Below are 21,781 nucleotides of genomic sequence, written 5' to 3' on the forward strand. Positions count from 1 at the left end.
ACCCTGGTAAATGAAAATGTAAGCGCACACTATTACACTGCTAGGCTTCAATTGAATATTGAAGCAGAACATATATTGACCACTTCCATCTCTAGCAATAGATATTACTATTAGGGCCCCTTTCAAGTTCATTCGTTGAATGGATGTAAAATTCTGATGGGTAGAGCTGAATTTGCGGCTAGTATATAAAGCCTGGGTCTTTTTTAAGCATTCAGGCTAGTTATTCGTAGGCCTTTGGCTCAAGGAGGAGGCAAGGCTCTGCTATTGTTGATGTATCGCGTTAACCATTTAGTTGGACGGCAGGCCAGTGGCGAAGAAAGGGGTTATATCTGGGTTACTTAATAATAGAAAGTAGGCTTCATAAATGATTGTGTAGAACAGAAGCAAAAGTATTATGAAACCCAGGAGGGGGGATGGCTACAAATTGAAGACGGAATACTGTATTGCGCTAACACGAATGCCGAGAAAACAATTGCCTCGCACACATGCCTCGAGCTCATATACTACTGTTGTGATGCCATTGTATTAGGCAATTCGCTTGGAATGCAGCACCAGAGCCCTACCGGATTTCAGTGATAATGTGGCAACGGTTTGTACCTTTCCACCAAGTTGATAACTTTCGAAGCCCTTTCATGACTGATAGAGTAATGTTCACTACTTGCAATAGTAATTATAGCTCCTCCTTTGTGCGAAATGGTACCAAACCTTTTGGGGACTTATTTTTCAGGGACATACATGTTGCAGACAAATTAGAAAACTTTTGCACAATCAGCTAATGCTAATGATTATTTAAACTTTAACTTTTTATACCTGATGGAAGTATGTTTTCTTTCCCTACAATAGTTTTACACTTTGTTGATGCATAATTATTAAAAAATCTTACAAAAATAAATAACTAATATTTAAAAAAAAAAATCATCATTCAATCATTTTTTAACATTGGTAGTCAAGGCGGGGCCCTATTGTTGTTAAGGCGGCCGCCTCAACCATACAATGCTGGGGGAAACACTGGAATATTTAGAAATACAACAGGTTTCACAGTGAAACACAGTTTCACTGTGTATACCTAAGCAAAATTACAGAGGGGATTGTGTGAATAGAATCCCGCCTGTGGCGCATCCAACACTTATCAGGCATCACACTAAAAGCCCTGAGAAGGCACAATCTGGTAGCGCCCGCAAACATAGGCACTGTACACACACACGAACACTGCTAATGTGCAGAACCACATGTTGCACCTTGAAGGGGGGGGGAACTAGGTTTCAACATCTATAAAAATTTTGAAGTAAAGTGTCATGTTCTGTAACCATTATAATATATGTCTCGGAAACTTTATCAACCGCCCCTGGAATCCATTCTTGGCCACATCACTGGGCATAGTAAGTACCACATGGACGAATATACTAGAAAAGGTTTGTTGACTTCAGATAAAGCAAAAAATAAGTAAGATGTCAAAATATAATATATAAAGTCTATATTCTTTATATAGCCTTACACTCTTTGCCAGACCCGACAGGGTGGTAATATATGTGAATAACGATAATTATCAAATAATTGCACCGCAGAAAGGAGAAACAAACCCTTGCCAAGAAGGAAACACTTTTTTTACGCTTTCATTCAAAAGATAAATAGCGGATGGTTTCAGGTGTATGTACATTCCATTACTAAACAGAGTACTAGGAGTGTGTTTTACTGGAAGTCTCCATGACAGATGGAGAGGGAGCAGCATTGCTGGGGGGCTAGGTTGGGGGACACAAAGACAAGATTGGCGTTCTGCTCATTAGTCTGTGTCCTCTAATCTACACAAACCAGAACACAAGAGTCATTCAGCTCAAATCCTTCCAAATCAGCACCAATGCCTTGAAGGACACTGGCATTGCCCTAGGTCTAAATGTTAATTGTGAATCATAAGTCATAGTGTCATGACTCTTACCCCTCTTAATACTTTTTGAGAAAAAGTGCAAGGAATAAGAAAGCACTTATCCAACTTCTGTAATTCTTTGCGGGCCCTAGTGAGCCCCAAGAGGAATAACAAAGGCCACATATCAAATCATACCGATCAAGGTCTCAATATCTAGGTCTCTGAAATCAATTTCAACAAGATACATTAGAGAGCCTCTTATACAAGTTTATGTAGGGATCCGTTGTTTTTGACACATGATTAAAAGGTTAATGAGCCGAAATATGGCAGAACAACAGTAAAGAAAGGCATCACAGGAGATGAAAGGCTCTCAATTATTCTTGCCTATAAAAATCGGAACATATTTTTAGAACATAAAAGCACGCTAGTTGATTCTGATTTTAGCTTGTTTGGAGTGTTTTCAAGTTATGCGTAGGCCAACAATTAGAGATGCAGCAAAAACAAATGAAAAACAGGCTGGATGACATGCACAGAGCTCATGCATGGTAAGAAATTATGTCCTAAAAGGCTTTGTGCGTTCGAGAGACAAAGGAAGAAAGGTAAAGCGAGGAATAAGGATGGGAGGGAGGGACATAAAATAACAAGGTAAGCAGGAAGGACAAGATGAGCATCTGCCATAAAAGGCCAAAGACCTATATTCTGTCATTAAAAAAAAGTTAAACAGTGGGCAAACATTGTCTTGAAAAAAAATTCAAATACACCAAAATAAAATTGGCAGACATCGACAGAAACCTGGGACCCTTTCATCTCCACGGTAAAAAAAACAACAAAAGCAAGAAACCCAAATGTAAGGAATTTATGTTTCATCTCTTAATTGATTGTTCAGCACTTAAGGATACATTACTTAGATTTTGTCTGTTGGCGGAGTCGTGGAGAACACGCAAACCCAAACTATTAATCTGATTTAACTGCTTCTGGAAATAGCAACAGAGTTACAGTATTATCCTAGAGCAGGGGTGCCCAAACAGTCGATCGTGGTCTACCAGTAGACCGCCGACAGATCCCAAGTCGACCGCGAGGCGTGAAAAAAAAATATATATATATATATATAGATATTTTTTTTAATCAAATAAAATTTGCGCAGGACATATACGCGCGGTAGCGCATGCGCTGTCAACAGCAGTTGAAAGCCGTCAACAGTAGTTACGCACTCCTAAACGTTGGCATGGCTGAGGGGAAATGAGCTAAGACCTACCATTTTCACCCTGAGTGGGAGGAATATTATTGAATATTGTTGAGAAGGTGCCGTGCGCAGACGGAATGAAACCCCCACTGAAGTCCCCCCCCCCCCCCCCCCCCCGGTAGATCTCGGGAGGTTGGCTACTTGAAAAGTAGATCTTGGGTCAAAAAAGGTTGGGCACCCCTGTCCTAGAGTAACATCAGAAAGAGAAGGGGGTAAATAGATCTTATGTTTTTAGTATGAACTGTGTTTTGAGTATGAAATATGATGAACTGCAGCTGAGGCACAGGAAAGCGGGATGGGTGAAGAACAGGTTGGGAGGTTACTAGGGGTGTGAATCTCTTGGCAATGAATTACCTCATCTAAGAAAATAAAAGCTTTTGACACAAATAGGACTTTCTATGAACAACGCAATGATCAATGAATTACAACACAATATGGAAGTATGTCAAAAGAAACAGATTCAGTTTTCTTTCTAATCTTTTTTTTCTATGTCATTAAAAAAAAAGCTGCTCTTAGTCAAATTTAAAAATAACTTGTTGGTCGTTCTTGTGTCTGGCTGTGAGTTTGCGTGCATGCAATTTGTAGGCTGAATCGCAATAGCGTCAAGAAAAATATGATTTGCCAATACACATTGAAGATAAGTTAACTAATTTTAAAATTACAAAAATTATCCCTGTTGTTGCAGCAGGTGAACAATTATATATATTTGTTTTTTTGTTAAAATTCAGATTATTAATTTATCTGCATCACAACGGAATCTTTCTATTATTTATTTTTTTCCCACCCGTAAAACGAGGCATTGATAACTTTATTAGTCTACAGACTGTTTATTAAAAAGACACACAATACCAACAGAAGTTCACCCGTCGACGCCATCTTGTCTCCAGGTCTCGATAAGTCGATTGTTGTTAACGGATGTAAGGCTGTACACGCAAGCTCTGTGTCCCCCAATGAACTTATCGTGCCTTAAAGACAAGATGGCGTCGACGGGTGAACTATTGAGAAGAATGCGTCGATTGGCGTTTTTTTGCTCCCTAACGAACATTCAAACTTGTTATCATACTAAACATAGCCCGGATTCATTTTACAGCGGATTTCCCCTTTAAATGACATGCTCTGCAGATCCTTGTTCAGTCAACTCTCTCCGTTACCATCTCTATCCCAGTTACACTGCTCTCCCCGTTACCACCTCTCTCCCTGTCACCAGGGAGAGAGGCGATATCAACATGAGTAGTTATAACTGGAGAGACGGTGAAATCCGTGAGAAGCTGACCATCATTTGAGAGAAGGGGATGCAGTTGGTTTAACAAAGACGGGGGAGAAAGCAGGAGAGGAACTTTCCTTACGAGGCTTTTGTCAGGATAAAAACATGTGGTCAGCAAAATAAAGAATATGTTAGCGTTTTCACTTGTAATTGTTAATCGCATTTGTAGCCTACACTCAGATGTCGTCAACTAATTTTTGCATGCAAGTGTCTTGAATAAAAATAATAAACATCCGGAAAATGCAAATTATTCTCCTTGCCAAAGCCCCCTCGGTTTTACACAGGCAAGACGGTGAAATGGCAGGTTGTGCCAAGCCGCGACCCTAACAGTCTCTCTCTCTCTCTCTCTCTCTCTCTCTCTCTCTCTCTCTCTCTCTCTCTCTCTCTCTTCTCTCTCTCTCTCTCTCTCTCTCTCTCTCTCTCTCTCTCTCTCTCTCTCTCTCTCTCTCTCTCTCTCTCTCTCTCTCTCTCTCTCTCTCTCTCTCTCTCTCTCTCTTACTCTCCTGTTACTACCCCTCTCCATCTTCCTGTTACTATCCCTCTCCCTGTTACAACGGCTCTCCCTTTATTCTCTTCCTACCTCCCTCCATCTAGCCGTTTCTACTTGGGGACAGTAACCTACTTCCAACTCGTATGCTATGTTGTTCATTCAGGGACATTGAAGGGCTTGCTTAAAGTGATGGTGAGTGAAGGTGCGTGTGCTGGTCATCCTGTTTGGCTGACTGCCTCTCTTTCTCCTTCTGAACACCTACAGCTTACAGAATGTGAGAAAACAAAACCTGTAGTCGTAAACACATACAACGTATGCCGTTTTCTGCAAAATAATACGACATACAGAGTAGAATCTAGTGTGCTGCACAGTAGAGGTTGCAGGCACTAGAGTAGGTGTGTACGGGGATGTGGGAGGGGAGACCTTTTCTCCAAACACAAAGAGCCCCTATATTCAGCCCTTGGCCCAGCAGGACCACCCCCCAAGCCCCAACCCTACGACACACATACACACAAACACAGACAGAGAGCAGCCTTATTGACCTTTATGGAACAGCTCTCGAGACTCTGCCAGCGCTCTCCAAACCAGCCGCATTCAATTCAGGAACAGAGGTTCTTCTGAGCTCAGTCTGGAGGGCAGGGAGACCCCGTAGTGACTTAAATAAGAAAATAACTAATAAAACCACTGAATCACTGAGAGTCCAGGCAGGCCTGAAAGCAGAACCAGTGACTGTGATGGGTGAGATTTGAGCCCAAGATCTGCAAATTGCCTCATTAAAATCCCTGGTCTATATTACCTTGTAAATAAGAGCAGGCTGGGCTATAGAGAATCAGTAAAACTGCTGTAATGGACACGATGGCTGGGAGTGTGGAGAAGGAGAATAAAGAAGAAGCTTTTGTGGTGAATGGGAGCTCTGCATCCCGCCATCTGTCCTTCCCTGTACAGTGGATGGCCCCGCCGCTGTGTGAGGTGGCAGCATGCTGAGAAGCTACTGCTATTTATTTTCCCTATAAACCTCTTCTGATAATTTCTGGGTACTTTTGCTCCCTCAGTCACTTCCTCATGCTCAACCCTTTCCTTGACTTTCCTTTATTTCTCCCACTCAGTCCAACTGTTACTGGGAAAGGATGACTGTAAAGAGCTTTTTTTTGGTTAGCAATGCTAACAACCAAAGCAACCCCCCCCCCAACTTGCGGTCTGCCCATGTTAAAAACACAACAGCAAATGCTGAAATCCACCTATTCGTTACTGGCAACAGGTCACAGTGACAACAGTGGGCATATGAACACGGCAGGAGCTACACTGTGGTGAGAGACACTGTACAAGGTTTTATCTAGAAATGGTTGGCATAAGGAGGGTGGTCGATGAGGATTTCGATGGGATATCGAGCCGCCAAACCCTCTATAACTGTGGAAGGAAATGGCATCGGGAGCGTGGTAGAATGCACGTAAAGAAAGGGATGAGCATGAATGTTTGGCATGCTATGCCCAATGTGGCTTCTTCTTCCCGACGCTGGCACAGGCTCAACTGGCAGATTAAAAGGAGGAAGGGATCCAATTTTCTCAGCGTGCCGGTCCTCTGTCATCCTGTCCACTCGCCCCAACGCTAAATCCTCCATTGCAGCCCCAGAGACAACATGACAGGGTCACCGCTGAGCCAGGGTCATTCCTGCCACGTCAGCTCGGCTCAGCAACAAATGCTGCCAACAAACTGCCATTTTAATGAACTGGTTTTTTTTGTACATCATTTAATGGGTTAAGGAAATGTATCCATTTCATGGAATCCAATTCTTAATAGGATAAGGATTCGCTTTGAGGCCACCAAAATAACTCATTTTAAAACAAGCTTCTTTCCATTGAAAGCCAAATATTACTTGTCTATTTTCACTCCAGCCATGTTGAGTGCTGAAGTCAATGACTCTGAAATGGAAGGTAAATCACTGGTGGGCTTGATGCAGTCTTTTGAGTCAATGGTTGTAGTATTGGACACCTGGGAGGTTAGCTTCATGATACTGATTCAGAGGAACTAATGCATTTGGCTTGATGCGAGATTATTCATTGGTCATGAATGTGATCTGACAAAATCATATTCAGGACCACCATGTAGTTTGGACAAGCATATTGCACAGGAATAAATTATTTCAAACTTCAGCGACATGGACACTGACAGATTCACTTCCGTCATGGAACATTGACCCGCATTAATGCGAAAAATGCAGATTGTTTGATTTCATAAACAAGTCCAGGAACACAACTGATTTTGGCAGGGAAAATATAGATAGTCACCCGCTTTTTGTTTTTTCAATTTCCAATCTACCCTACAAACTCCAATAACAGCATAGTAAACCAAACCCATTTTTCTACATAGCTCATTATTGCATGGCCTGAAGGGAGAGGGTCGGATTGTCCAGGGCGCAAAGCTATTAATGCTGCTGAGAGGTGCAGCCACGGGGCAATATATCTTCCCCAGGTTCTACTAAACTAGGTTGAATGTCCTGGACTGCAAGGCCAGGTGGAAGAGACACCACTAAGGGTAAAGGGGTCTGCGTTTGCCCTATCTCCTATTTGGGTGAAGGCTTTACAAAATAGGGATTTGTTAAGACAACAATGAAGGGACACTCAAGAAGTTCAAAAGATTATGGAAGAAATCAACAGAAACACAGAATCCAACAGACATGGTTGTTTTTAGGAATGAGTGGGAGATTGATAAGCCGAGAATAAGGCTGTGGGGTATAATGTGACAAACCAATATTTTGATATGGTGATAGGAAGTGTGATAAGGGAAAATGGGGGCGCAATCTCATTTGTAAGCACTTTTCTATTGGATGTCTCAATAAGCATGTTAGACCATGTTTTTATAGTCGGAGAAGAGGGAAAATGAAGGCGAGCAAGGAAAAGAATGAGGAGGTGAATGAGATAGAAAAAGATTGCTTGAGGCAGTTTGTGTCTTTTTATCTGATCGTATGCATGTGTGTGCCTGTGTGTGCGTGTGTGTGTGTGTAAGCGGGTGTTTTCCTGGCAGGATGAGGTGAACAGGGACTTCTTCTCTTCAGCTGAATGTGCTAATTAGCCGATACTGATTGAGGCTTGCGTTCTTTCTCTGTCATAGTGTGTCCCTTTGGACTGCTGTTCTGCCGGAGCAGTCCAACAGACAGGAGAGCCAAGACAACAAGTCAGCGCTGTTTTGGACAAGGTACAAGGGAGCATTCTAAAGGAATGTCATTCATGGTGTTGCCACACATCAAAACACGTCTGGTTAGTTTGTAATTAAACTTGTTACTCTTGTGGTTTCTGTCAAAGCACCACCCAGGCAAGAATAAACAGGACTCAAAGAAAATGTGTGTTTCCATAAAACCTTACGGTTGAAAATATGATATGATATGGTATAGTGCTGCCGGGATTAGTCGACTTACCGTCATTTCCTGACTATAAGTCGCGGTTTATAAACAAATTTCTGCAAGCTATGCGACTTATGCATGGGTGATGCCTATACATGGTAGAACTACTTCATTGTCAGGTGTTTAACAGCGACACGCACTCAGACAGTAAAGAAAGAAAGGTCCTGTAGCTGCTACCCGCATTTAATGTGATCTTGCCATTGTCCTGCAAAAAAATGCATGCGTGCCAAGCAGTAGGCCTAGTCAGTCTTAACGTTAAGGGGAAAAAGCAAGTTCATGTTTAAAGGAGAATTCCGGTATTTTGCACTTTGAGACCCCTTTCTGGGTCTAGGATCAAATAGAGTTTTTGACACCGAAATGTTGAAGATTGATCCTGTCTTGTGCATTTGGCTCACTCAGAATCGCCCCGGCCTGCTTCAGAATGGCTGGCTACGGTCATTCACAATCCTGTCCTTAAAACCCTAACATTTGTTTTCAGAAATGTGCAACTCACAGAGTGGTAAGTGGTGTTCGTTGATGTTCCAAATCATGTATCGTAGCGAAATACAGTTTCTGTCGTGTTTTTTTTTGCATTTTGTAAATCCAATTGATTTCAATTGGAAGACTCGTTGATATTACTGCGCCACCGGAAACGGAAAGGGGGGCTGTTTATGTTTGGATGTAGTCTTTTCGCTCGGTTCTCCCTCTCAACAGTAGGGCTAACACAGAGTCCTTCATTTCCGGTAGACGACGTAATCGACTATGAAAATTTGTCGACAGCAATTTTTTTGTGGTTTTACTATTGACCACCTATAAACTCTTGTTCTCCCGTGTCAAACCCGTTCCAGACTGTTTATTCCGCCTTGACGGTTGGTGAGTTCAGCAATATATTTGTGGGGCCTTAAACTTTTCCTTTTAGGGTTGCGTATTTTGTGGGACGTGCGGTTTATTATTTTTGAACAGTTCCTTTGGCTAGAGCATTTGTCTCGGGGGCACTCCGAGGCATTGGTGGAATCGCCTGTTTTCCGGTTGTTTTGCCATACCTGCAGGCTTGGGCCTTAATTCATTCCACCACAGGCCTGTTTGAAGCTCTGCGTTTAGTTTATTAACTTAGCCTAAAATGGGAATGGTCATTGGTCTTTGCTTATATTATCGCTTTGGTGAAATAAGTCTATTTCGTTCAGGTCGTGATATGCACGCAATCGCTTGAATAATGACATCGATCGTTGAAAAGCTTGTGGAAGGACCTTACAAGGTTGTGTTTGATGCGTCAACCAAGATCCGTGATACAATTGGCTGGTCATTATAGAATTTAACTTCCTTCCATTCGACCTAAGAGTTATGTTAAACTTTCGGTGAAGTCGGCTCTATGCGCGACTGATAGCGCAGCCGACTATACATCTGACGAAGAGGATGAGGAAGAACCTCTTGACGATTTAGTCGAGGAGGAGGTTAAAAAAACCTTTGGTTGCAGACAAAAAGGAAGATCCTCCGCCTCCTAAACCTGCGGCAATGTTGACTTTTGAGGAGCAGAAGGACTTGCTTTGCATGCAAATAGATTGTAGTAAAATTCTGCATCAATTGCAATTAGAAAGGCTCCAGTTCAGTGAGGAGAATGAAAGCGCATGGAGAACATTGGAACAGCAAAAGCTAGAACTTGAAGCTCAGCGTTTCGATCTCATTCGATCTCAAAATAACCACATGGTGCATAAGATCCTAAGCTATTTATTGCAAATAGTCTACGCTTGCTTACTCACTTTAATGAGAAAGACGTAGATACCTTTTTCGTTCCGTTCGAGCGAATGGCTGATGCACAAGACTGGCCTGGTTCACACACCGTGTGCTAATACTTAAGAGCCGTCTCACAGGAAAAGCACAGCAAGCTTTCTCTGATTTAAGTGTTGAAGAGGCTTGTAATTTTAAGATTGTTTAAGCTTCTGTCTTGCGAGCCTACGAGTTGATTCCAGAGGCTTATCGTCAGCGGTTTAGAAATGTGCAAAAACGTTCAGACCAAACAAACGTTGAGTTTGCAAGAGAATTGCGCCTGCAATGTCAGCGATGGTTTGTTGCTTGTAATGTTAAAACATATAACGATTTAATGGATTTAATTGTCTTGGAGCTATTCAAGGGCACATTGCCAGAATGTGTTGCAACGTACGTTGCGGAAAAACAGGCTAAGAACAAGTCTGACGCTGCTGTGTTGGTAGATGAGTACGAGTTAACACACAAAGCTCATATGCGCTCATCTTACATTCACAAAGAGGATTTTTCTAGCAATAGTAATGTTACAGTGATGCGCATCAGGCTTCTGGAGTGGTTTGCTCAAGTGTTAGATCTGACGCAGATCAGGGTTGCTGTTACTGGTAATACAAAGTGGAGCTGTCCAGTGCTGAAAGCCAAATCAAAAGAGCGGTTTTCTTGTGTGAAGTCGGATCCTAGTTGCACCTATCGATCCTAGGCACGACACCTGCTTCCTCCATCTTCGATTTCAACCCGTTCACCCAAGGCTTAATTACAAGTATGTGTTTTGCTAAATGTTGGTCATCCACAAGGTTGTAACAGGGCATACATTTCAGCGCCGGATCGTGGCTATTTCGCCCATTTTTTTTTCAAATCCTGCAACTCAGTGTCGGTCAAAAATCAACCCTTCATATAGGGGGGATTTTAAGGTTTGGGGGGATACTACTTTCTAGCTTAATAAGTCTTACATTTGGCCCCCAACACTAATTCAAGAGATTTTCTTCATTAAATTCCTTACAATTTCCTCATGTGCTATTTTTTAACTGTCGTGTTCTGTCCACAGTCTGCCGCTTTATCTTTGCTCAGTTGAAAAGTTAAGAAAATAAGAAATTACCTTTTTTTTTTAATTAATTAACTTTTTATCCTTTCACATGTACTAAGGAACTCATTTTCCTAGTCTCCATCCTTTAATCTTTCCCTGTCCCCTGTCTCCACAGCTTCATCTCTTTCCATTTCATAACTGCTCTGTCAAAATCAAACTGCTGTCGATCAGGGCCAAGCTCATAAATAAGCATCAGATTGCCGAGATGTGTGTTTTTCAAAGAATTTCTGAACTTCTTAAATTGCAGTTATCTAATTAAGAAGCATAGTCAAACTATGGCTGTAATTTGTTAAGCCGTGCATGTAAAAGTACTCATGGATTTGAGAATGATAAAACAGGGAGTTCCTTAAATGCATATAAAGCCCATATGCTCATTTACATTAGGAAAATTCCAAGCCTATGTGTCTAAATTAATTGTTTGCCATTTAAAATATGCCATGTTTTCTAAATTTGTCAAAAAAGTTCAGGGTTCTACTAAAACTCATGGATGCTTACTCAACCATCAGTTGTCTGGCAGCTTGGCGCGGTTGTGGCACCAAGGAATATTGTACTATTTCAAACATTCTGTTATGGTTTCACACCAGCATTGGGGAATACATGCAAGTATTTGAGTTGTGGGTAAAGATCCATAGTATGATGTTGCTTATTCTATGGAGTTGCTTATTTTTGGTGTTTTGAAACATTCAGCCCTATTTTTCTGCTTCTGCAGATTTAAGATGTGTATTTTATTAAATAAATCATTAAATTAAGAGGATAATCGGCTGTTTGTTCTGATCCAAATGGTCTGACCATTTCAGCAATTTTTTAATGGCATAAGCTGTGAAATCAACGCCCGTTTGGTAATGTATTCAGGCTACCTGCAGTCCACCATGAAGTCTCCAAAGGTTTGTACATCAGAGGGTCCGATGCTAGGCTGTGTTCCTACCCAGGTCCCTAAGCCTCATCAATAAACCTAATCTCTTACAGGATTCTCTATTTTTGCCAGGCTACCTTCTGTATAATTGACATTTTAATTGGACAGATAAGGAAACGGCATATATCACCGAAACATAGTATTCATTATCCAACTCTCTTTTACAGGAAAGGATAACAGTAATTACTTCCAAGTTATGAAATGGGGAACGTGGGGCATGATAAGATGCCAATCAAGTGATTCATAGTAGGGGTGTACGGTATAAACGGTATAGAAAGTACACCGGTGTGCATTTGCTCTACAGTATGGATTTTGACTTTACCATGAGACCGCTGTGACCGGTAGACAGTGTTGTTGAGCAAGTGGAGAACCAAATCGAGACTATTCAATATTTGTGATTTTCAGAGATGGAAGTAACCTGAGAAAAGATTTAGCATTTTTTCTATGCAGTTTTGCTGCCTAACCAGTATTTTACCCCTTCAGAAGCATTTATATCGAAATTAGAAAATAAAAATTAACAGACCGGGATATAATACCGTTACCGTCTATGCCTCAAATCATACCGTGATATATATTTTAGTCCATACCGTACAGCCCTACTGCATAGCCTATCAGAACCTCTGGCTTAGCCTGGCTGTGAAGGCGGGACTTATATGATCCACAGGTGAGTATACCTTCCTCCTCACCCAAAGACGCCTTTAAGCAGAGCCGTGCATTTATCTTGTATTAAATCAACCACCCTCTCATACACACAGACATGAAAAAAAGAAAAGCATCTTGCTGTAATGAGATATTGTATGGATTTTCTTAAGAAACACAATATTTCTTTCTCTTTCTCCTATTTTTTTGGCTATCAAACATCAGCGTGAACATGTGCACACTGCACACGTCTGGCTGCACAAGCACGCTGCTCAGAAATCAATTTCCAGCATGCCTTGCTGAGTCAAACTCAATTCAGCAATTTGTCAACATTTCAGAGTCTTAGTCTCCGAACAGTTTGTTCATTTCTGTTTATTTATCTAAGATAGTTACATCATACTAGGATGGGCCGATGGTCGATTCTATCGCAGTAGATGGATTTCATCGTCTCAAGTTGCAGATGAAAAGGCGAATAATTTTTTTTATTGCCAGAAAAACAGCGCGGTGGTGTGCTGTGTAGCTTAAAAACCGGGACTCGAAACCTACCGGTCTGCTCGCACGGCGAAATGACAGCTGTATATATTTTTCAGTACTCCTCCGCTTCATTTATACCTACTTATTTAACTTTTTTCTCTTGTCCATCCAGAAATGCGGAAATAATTTAACATTACAAAAGATGTGGAATTGTACTTTTCTCCAGCTGCCTCTTTAAAAAAACTCTTCCGGGAGTAAAAATCCCAATCATTTTCTCCATAGAGGTTTTGATTAAAAGCCATTATGTCGTAAACATCCAAGGTATAGATACAACAAGCAAGCAGACGTAGATATATTGTGAAACAATGGTATATACTCCTGTAGAAGTCACAAAAACAAGTTTTATTTGCGATTTCATTTAAAAGCACTACACCACCCACAATCCGAAAGTGTAACACAACATCTTTGATTGGTGGAGCTCGCAGTTGGCATTAGGGGTGGGAATCTCTTGGCACCTCACGATTCGATTCCGATTATGAGGTCAAGGATTCCATTCTGAAGCGATTATCGATGCATCTCGATGCATCTCAATGCAAAAAAAAATGTGTGCATTTCCATGCGTGATTTTCAAAAATATATATACATCTGGGTTTGCTACTCAGAGTTTGCTAATCACTTCCTACTTTTGTGATGATCATTAAAGACAACAGATGAAATCTAATATTTCATAAGAGAGAAAGCTTTTGTCACAAAAATTACTTTCTATGAACAATGCAATAATCAATGCAGCTTGCATTATAACAAAATATCGAAGCATGCAAAAAATAGGTTTCAGTTTTATTTTCTTTCTAATCTTTCTTTTCTATGTCATTAAAGGAAACGCTGCTCTTGAATTAGAAGGAGTTCTTGTGTCTGGCTGTGAGTTTGCGCGCATGCTATGCGTAGGCTGAATCGCAATCGTGTCAAGACAAATCAGATTGGCCAATACACACTGAAGATAAATTAAATAATTTTAAAATTACAAAAATTATCCCTCTCTGGCGAACAGATTGTTGCAGCAGGCAAAAAATAATAAAAATATAAATTTATCTGCATCGAGACAGAATCGTTCTAGCGAGAATCGCGATTTTAATCGATTTCATTTAAATTTTGCAATATCGATTATATAGGGCATGAGATCGATTTTTTTGTTTGTTTTGTTTTGTTACAATTATTATTATTTGTGCACTTTAATAAACAATGCCTTAATGCAATTTGCAGCGATGGAATGTTGTAGTTCAAGTACACTACAATACCTTTCTAATTTCAAAATTGCACTTTTGAGACTTGACAGTTTGGTTTACAGTTTGGTTTGCACTTAAAACCTGTTGTTTAAGATGAAGAGAAAAAATAAAGTATATTTGTATTTTGCAACACAGTTGAGCCATTTTCATTATTTAAGAGCAGATTGAATCGAATCAAAACATGATTAATGGATTCAGAACCTTATGAATCGATATCGAATCGATTTAGGAAATTGGCCATGATACCCAGCCATAATGGAAACGTTTACTGCAACCACGAAAGTCCAGTTGTTGATTACTGCTGGCACTGACCTCGATTGCTTACCACAGGAACCATGATTTCCCTTAGAATAGATTAATGGAAAGCTAGTTGTTGTAATAATTGTAGAGGAAATGGGCCGTACAGAATGTTGATTTAGAATATGAAAAAAATATACATCACTAGCATTGCTATTCATTAATTTGGATAGTATAAAAGCTAGGAATATTGTTGAATGACTACTTAACTGGAATACGAGACTGAATTTGCATGTATTGCCGCAACATTTATTAACAATATCGTCAATATCACTGTTTCATTTAACGCCTGATGCAACTACTCCGCTCATTAACTATTATCAAGGGGGTCGTCACTGTTTCATGTAACGTGGATGCAACTACTCCTTTCTACTACTTTGTGTCTACAGTTTGTTTCATTGAAGCCGTCTGGTCAACCTCTGACAATTCAACAAATCGTAACTAACATTTTGCAACCGTTTACCTTCGTCGATAGAATCGACCATCGGCCAATCCCTAAATCAAATCAAACTAATTATGACATGTATGTTCTCTCGGGGGTAACACCCTTCATTTTGACTGGCAGTGGGTCTGCTTATAGGTCAGAATATGATCGGAATCAAGTGGCCGCGGATTATTGACAGTCTGGGTACTTTATTCTTAGTTTCACTAACTTTACAGTACACGTTTGCACAGACACAACCGGACTCTTTCAATACTACAGCTCGCGCTCCTCGCTCATCCACTCACACTCCCGCGGACACACATACACTACTCTCATAACAATTATTAGTTCATTAACAGTTAGCTCAACATTATAGGGTCCCGGCCTTCCACTCCCTGTTCTCTCAGATAAACACAGAAATCAACTTCATTTTTCCCAGTGTTTGTTAGATGTGAAATGAAGCAAAAAAATATGCTCTCTTTCTCCGGTAACGCAGTTGTTCGCGATGCCTTTCTTCTTTGTCGTTTCTTCTATTTGTCTGTAACTCATGCTCCAATCTTTCATCGATCGATGCGGATGTTGTGGATACAACGGAATATATGATACATTGCTGCAGCAAGATTTAAGATGATCGCGATGAGTACATAGATAACACATTACTACGACTCCGCACTTTCCCTTTTTTTTAAGCTGATTTAATTCATCATAGAATTGCTGTTATATTTTTCTAATTTTTTTTTAAAAAATATTATCAAGGATTCATCAATATCACCATTTCATTTAACGCGGATGCAACGGATGGAACTACTCCTTTCAGTTGGTTTCATTGAAGCCGTCTGGTCTCTTGACAATTCAACACATCGTAACAAATTTTTCAACCGTTTACCTTCGTTCAAACCATTGAACAAAACAACACACTTGTGTCTTCAATAATATCTAAACAAATTTTCGATAGCTTTTATACCTTTTTCAGAATCACAATTTTAGTTTCTTACCGGCATCGTTTTCAGTTGTTCTCATTGATTTCCGTTGATGCCAGAGCGTGAGGAAGTTCAGGCACACGCACACGTAATGGCTCAGCCATTCTCTTAAGACACACACACACACAAAGTTTTTCAAAGTGACATGCAGCAGAGTGTGATGTCATTTCGCAGTGCGAGCAGACTGGTAGGTTTCGAGCCCCTCCCCTCTCCTCTCGTGACCTGCCGTATTAGTGAATACGGCAGGTCAGTGCTACACAGTGCATTTCCACCTGTGCAAGTTAACTCCAATTGCAATTTGCGGGGCTTTTTAAGCTGTATATGTAGCCACCACAGCACACGCAGCACAGCAATAAAAAAAAAGATAATTCATTTTTCATCGGCAACTTGAGACGATTGACGATGGAATCCATCTAACGTTGATAGTCGATAGAATCGACCATCGGCCCATCCCTACTAGTCGACTAGCATAATCTTCAGTCTGGGGCTGCCCTAGATAATGGGATGAGTAGTTCCTTCACTACGAACACAAAATAATGTACTCAGTCTTGTACCTTTGCCTTTTCAACCGTTTTCAAACTTCTTTTATGCCCCGAATACATTTTTTTATGGTAACCAATAACCTTACAGATGATTGGCTTGGTTTCAGGTTTAAAACTAAAACGATTTTTTTTTTAAAGTCAATGGAGAAAACGTATGGGAACCAGAGCTGTTCACTGTTGCTTTCTATAGGTTTCATTGAGACTTTTGTAAAGTGCATTCTCAATTCTGTGTCCTCCAAGTCGCAAAATGACTCAGCCGAAATGGTAGGGGTCAGGGGTGTTTGTGCAAATTGAGGCCAGTCTGCAGAAATCAGGACTCTCTTGTCCGAGCACTGGGTAGCATCATTAGCCTGAAGCTTTTAGCATTCGTGCCATATTGTGCACCCGGTTCCTTCTTTGGAGACTGACAACTATGCTGCTATAGCAATTCATAAACAGTCGTTATGAAAAAGCTGCTTGTGCAGCTATTAAAAGTCACATAACCTTGGTGCTCTGGCATATTATGAAATGTAGTGAGAATTCATTACAAGACTACATGAGGGATGTTCCCCAAAATGTGCATACCACTAGATCATTTGAATGAACAACCCTGTTGAAAATGACCGTCTCTGGCCAACAATCCAGTTAATTAAATGCTTGATTAAAAGCATTAAATGAATAATGTATGGACACATTTCTACCGCTATCATGTTTATTTCAACATCACAACCCTCCACTGACACCCAAAGAATTGTGCTCCTAATTCAGAAAGGGAGAGTGAACGTAGCATCGTAGCGTGTTGATACTCATCCAACATTGGAGCCCAATGGGAGCGCATCGCTCATTATATAGTGTGCTTATCTCCTCTCTACGTCCCGTCGCCCCGCACAGGCTTTAATAGGATGCTAATGTGGTTCGCATTACAAGTGAGGAATAGACACTGGGATCGGCCGATGCACAGAGTAATTGGCTTGTTGTCCCTGCAGGACCCCCACTAAACAAGAGCAAACGGGGACATAAAACTGTGTGACACAACGTCTGACAGCATTTATTGTTTCACATTTATAAAAGAAAAAGCGCTTTTCTTCATCTTAATCATCCATTTTGAACAACTCAGGGTAGAATAAACTTGGGTCTACACCGGAGCATCCACAAAGCCAAAACATTTTTAGACCACTACATTTTAAGGTAAATATTCCCTTAACTTAGCTTAGTGTTCTCAAGGCCATAAAATAAAAACATGATTTTGATTACACATAGAGACAAATCTCTTTCCAGAAGCATTAATGCCTTTTAATAAACGTGAACATAAAAATTGTCATTGTTTTGCAATTTTTCTCTGCGCCTTTTGCAATAATTCTCCACTGTCCTTTCGTGGCATTCTTTTTAAAAAGAATAAAGATGGTTTATTTGTTGAATTTTGTTAAATGTTAAAACTACTAGTTTCTATAAGATTAGAATTTGCACATTATAATTTGGATTATTTCAAAACTACAATAACCCTCCCTCTGCCATCTTATAGGCCTTTCACACCGCCGCAAATTCTGAGCACGTTCCGGGCTAGTTCGGAGCTAGAGCCAGTGTTTTGGTTTCACAACGCCAGAGAAACGGCTCCGGCCTGTAAAAACCGGTACAACTCCAACCCCAGGATTGAGCTGGGCTAGAACAAGAACTGCCTTTACGCCAGGGCAGGGGGTGGGGTTATCCTTACCTTCCTAAACAGGAAGACCAACGAAGACCAGCCTTTTTAAAAACACTGAAGTAAACAATGGACGTGACCTCGTAAACTGAGACGTATGCAGACGTTTGCAGTGACGTCATGACGTTGCTCTCGCCGGCTCCATGGCTGGCTCTGGCCGCTGTGAAACCAACTGGTTCATAACTGGGATAAGGCTGGAACCAGTTTTGAACCGGCCAGAGCACCAGCCTGGGACTGGCTCTTGGTTATTTTTGGTGTGAAAGACCTATTAGAGACGTCGCAGGCATCAGCCTAAGGATTGTGTACGTGATGTCACCGCCATGGGGGTGGCCAGTTTTGGCAGTTTGGCCAGGAAACCTGGCCCAACCCCAACACTGGCAGAGGAGTCACTTACTGATCCTAAGCAGTTTTACAGCAAAACGGAACCACTGTGCATAAACTTAAAAAATGGCCATGTCCGTCTGTGAAATTCCTGCCCTGTCCATGGATATACAAACCTATTGTCGACATCTCAGCCAAGATAGCTTGAGTGTGCATGTTTTTTCAACAAAGGCCGAGAGATGTATACAATGAAAAGGAAATTCCCAACAGTCACCTCTGTTACGACCCAGGGTCGTATGTGTATTTTGCAGTGTTGTACGGATTTCGTCTGTGCTGTGGTTCCTCCCAGCCTGAGGGTGGTGCTACCACCATTGGTGTCTCTCCAGGTGCTGGCTGTCGATTGGTGCAGGGGCTGGAGGAGCTACTATAAATGGCCGCCGCTGGAGACAATCACTCTCTTTCTCTTGACCCTGCTCCCAACTGCACCAGGTTTTATTATGTGGCATTGTATCGTATTATGTTAAAACTCTAGCCAGGGCCAGCACCATGGTTCCCATTCACCAGTCTGTTTAACCTTTAGTAACGATAAACCCGGTTTTCTTATATTCAATCCTTGTTTGTCGACTTCATGTTACTTCCCTCGAGCCGGGTCGTAACACCTCCTACTGGTCCCCATCTCTTTATCTCCATCTAGATGTTTCCCCTCACCTTCTCCCACACAGACAACAAGGACACACAAAGTACAGACGGCAAGTGGTTGACAGACATGTACTGTGGCAGATGGGATCAGGGGCTGCTGCTGCTTATCTGCTGGTGGAGATGTGTTAACTGCCCCTGCTGAACATGACCCTTCACGCATTTGTGGGTGATCACAGAAGTACAGGCAAACAAACCACTTGGCTTGCAGCGTAATCCCGTACCCTGCAGTCTCGGGTTGTTTTCAACTTGGAATATCTTTCAAGTGCTATGGTGGCTTGAGACCTTTTGACTCAAGCGAGGACTTGAACGCATCTCAAATGGGCTCATTGCTCTGCTCATCCGGCACGCAACGTCTCACAGGAGGAAGCGATGCACAATTTAATCGGCAACGTATAGTTCATGCGTTGCGTGGGGCAGTGTTACCCCCAGAAATTGTCTTAGTCAAGGAGTGTGGGGGGGGAATAATATATGCGACCACCTAATGCTGCCGTTTCAATTCCATTCCAAAAGCTTTATGGCACGCATTGTGAACATTATTACCGATGCATTATTTATCTTTATTTTTTGGTACCTGATGGAAGTATGTTTTCTTCCCTACGAGAGTTTTGTACTTAAAAAATAGTTTATTTTTTTAATAAACTAAAAAAAATCTAACTATATATATTTTTTTAGTAGTCAAGGCAGGGCACTATTGTTGTAAAGGCGGCTGCCTTAACCATACAGTGCTGGGGGAAACACTGGTGGGCTCATGAATATTTACACTGGAATGAGGCGGAATGAGGGCCGCTGTGCTTGGCTGAAGCAAAGCATTGCATTGCACCCATCGCGAGTGGTTCTGTGGCTCAATGCCATGCAGATGTTAAACGTTGATATTAAGGTGTCAAACACGTGATCAAGTATGCACTCTTATATCAGGTGACTGGTGTGCTACGTCCACAAAATGGCTCATGCTTAAAAACCCTTCTACTAGGAATATAAAAACAGCCATTACTAAGTTATATTAGACTAGTGGTGCAACGGATCAACCCTCACAGTTCGGGACACAAGTGATCCGTGGATCGGCTGACTAAACAAAAACAAAAAAGTTGTGCGTTCACTTGACCGGCGCATGTTTAAAGGAGAATTCCGGTATTCAGCACATTGAGCCCCCTTTCTGGTTGTCTAGGATGACTAGTGGTTGACACCGAAATGTTGACTATTGGTCCTGTCTCGGGTATTTGGCTCATTTCGAATTTCGCCAGAAACTGTAGTTCGCTAAAACACGATGAAATAAAAAAAAATGATGAGGCTGTCTGCATTGCCTGTACACTCTCCCCCGGCAATGCAGAAATCCTCATCTTTTTGAAAAAGTATTGAAAGTTGTAAATCCAGGTCTGCTGTGCTTCCTGTGGACACAGGTTTTTTTAATTTATTTACTATCCATCTTTAAAAGCTGAAGGAATAATACCTCAGATTGCACTTCATAGTTTGAAAATATTAAAATATTTAATTTATACATTGGTTGGACATATTGAGTTAAGTTTTATTTTATGTGGACACAATAATTTTTTTAAAATATTTACTCTGCTTTAAGTAAGCAGGATTAATTTTTCAATTTATTTAGCTTTTTTACACATTTAAGATTTTATTTAAAATAGCCTGTTATTCACTGTTGATGTTGAAAATAAAAAAAAAGCAATTGAAAGCCAAGTCACATTTGTCTTGTTATCTTTTTTGTTGTTGATCAGAAAATTATCCAATCCTTGACTCAAAAAACGTGACACGATCTGAACCGTGAGTTTTGTGATCCGTTGCACCCCTACATTAGACGGTACGGAGTTATAGCTAGGTGTGTGTGCCGAGTGGCAGCTACTGATCAGGAGTAAGGATTTGTGTGTGCATAGCAATCTTATCGGCGATGTTGCGTGACGTCACTTGCTATTTGACGCAAGATCCCAAACAAAAAGAGCCAGCTCGCTCCTCCCTTCCGTGTTTTGTGCATCCACTAAAAACTATCATGAACGTAGCGCAAAAACCCAAAACACGCACCCCTTGTCTGTGATTGCTTGGAATACTATTTATTTTGGAGTGGTTGGTAGTACCATTTGTTTTTATGTACAATATCGGAGCATAGGCTGCCTACAGAGACACGTTTTTCTGACGGCCTGCTTAAGGGGCGGGTAGCTAGCAGATCGTGAGGAAAGATCAGATGAATGTGATCATTTATGTTTCAGCCTAGAATCGCTGATACAACCTTTTAGACAGCCCACCCGTCTACCCAAGCTCCACAAATCAGTACAGCCCCTCACCATGTAGACTAACCCAACCCTCACACCACCATAACCAAGCTGCAACCAAAGAGGCACTCAGGATCTGAACCCTGCTAATCCTCTACAAAAGGCTATTTATACAGAGTGTGTTTCTGTTTGTATGTGTTTTTCTGTGTGTGCCCATGAGAGTGTACGTGTGTACTCTC

The 21,781-nt window shown here is 41.2% G+C and overlaps 1 protein-coding gene across 1 annotated transcript in view; it reads right to left on the minus strand.

Moving 5' to 3' along the window:
- neo1a (neogenin 1a) overlaps positions 1-21,781 on the minus strand; it is a 157,931-nt gene that overhangs the window by 91,382 nt on the left and 44,768 nt on the right. The gene's annotated exons all lie outside the window — the stretch shown is intronic.

The sequence above is a fragment of the Gadus chalcogrammus genome, chromosome 14 (assembly GCF_026213295.1).
Source record: "Gadus chalcogrammus isolate NIFS_2021 chromosome 14, NIFS_Gcha_1.0, whole genome shotgun sequence".
NCBI lineage: Eukaryota > Metazoa > Chordata > Actinopteri > Gadiformes > Gadidae > Gadus > Gadus chalcogrammus.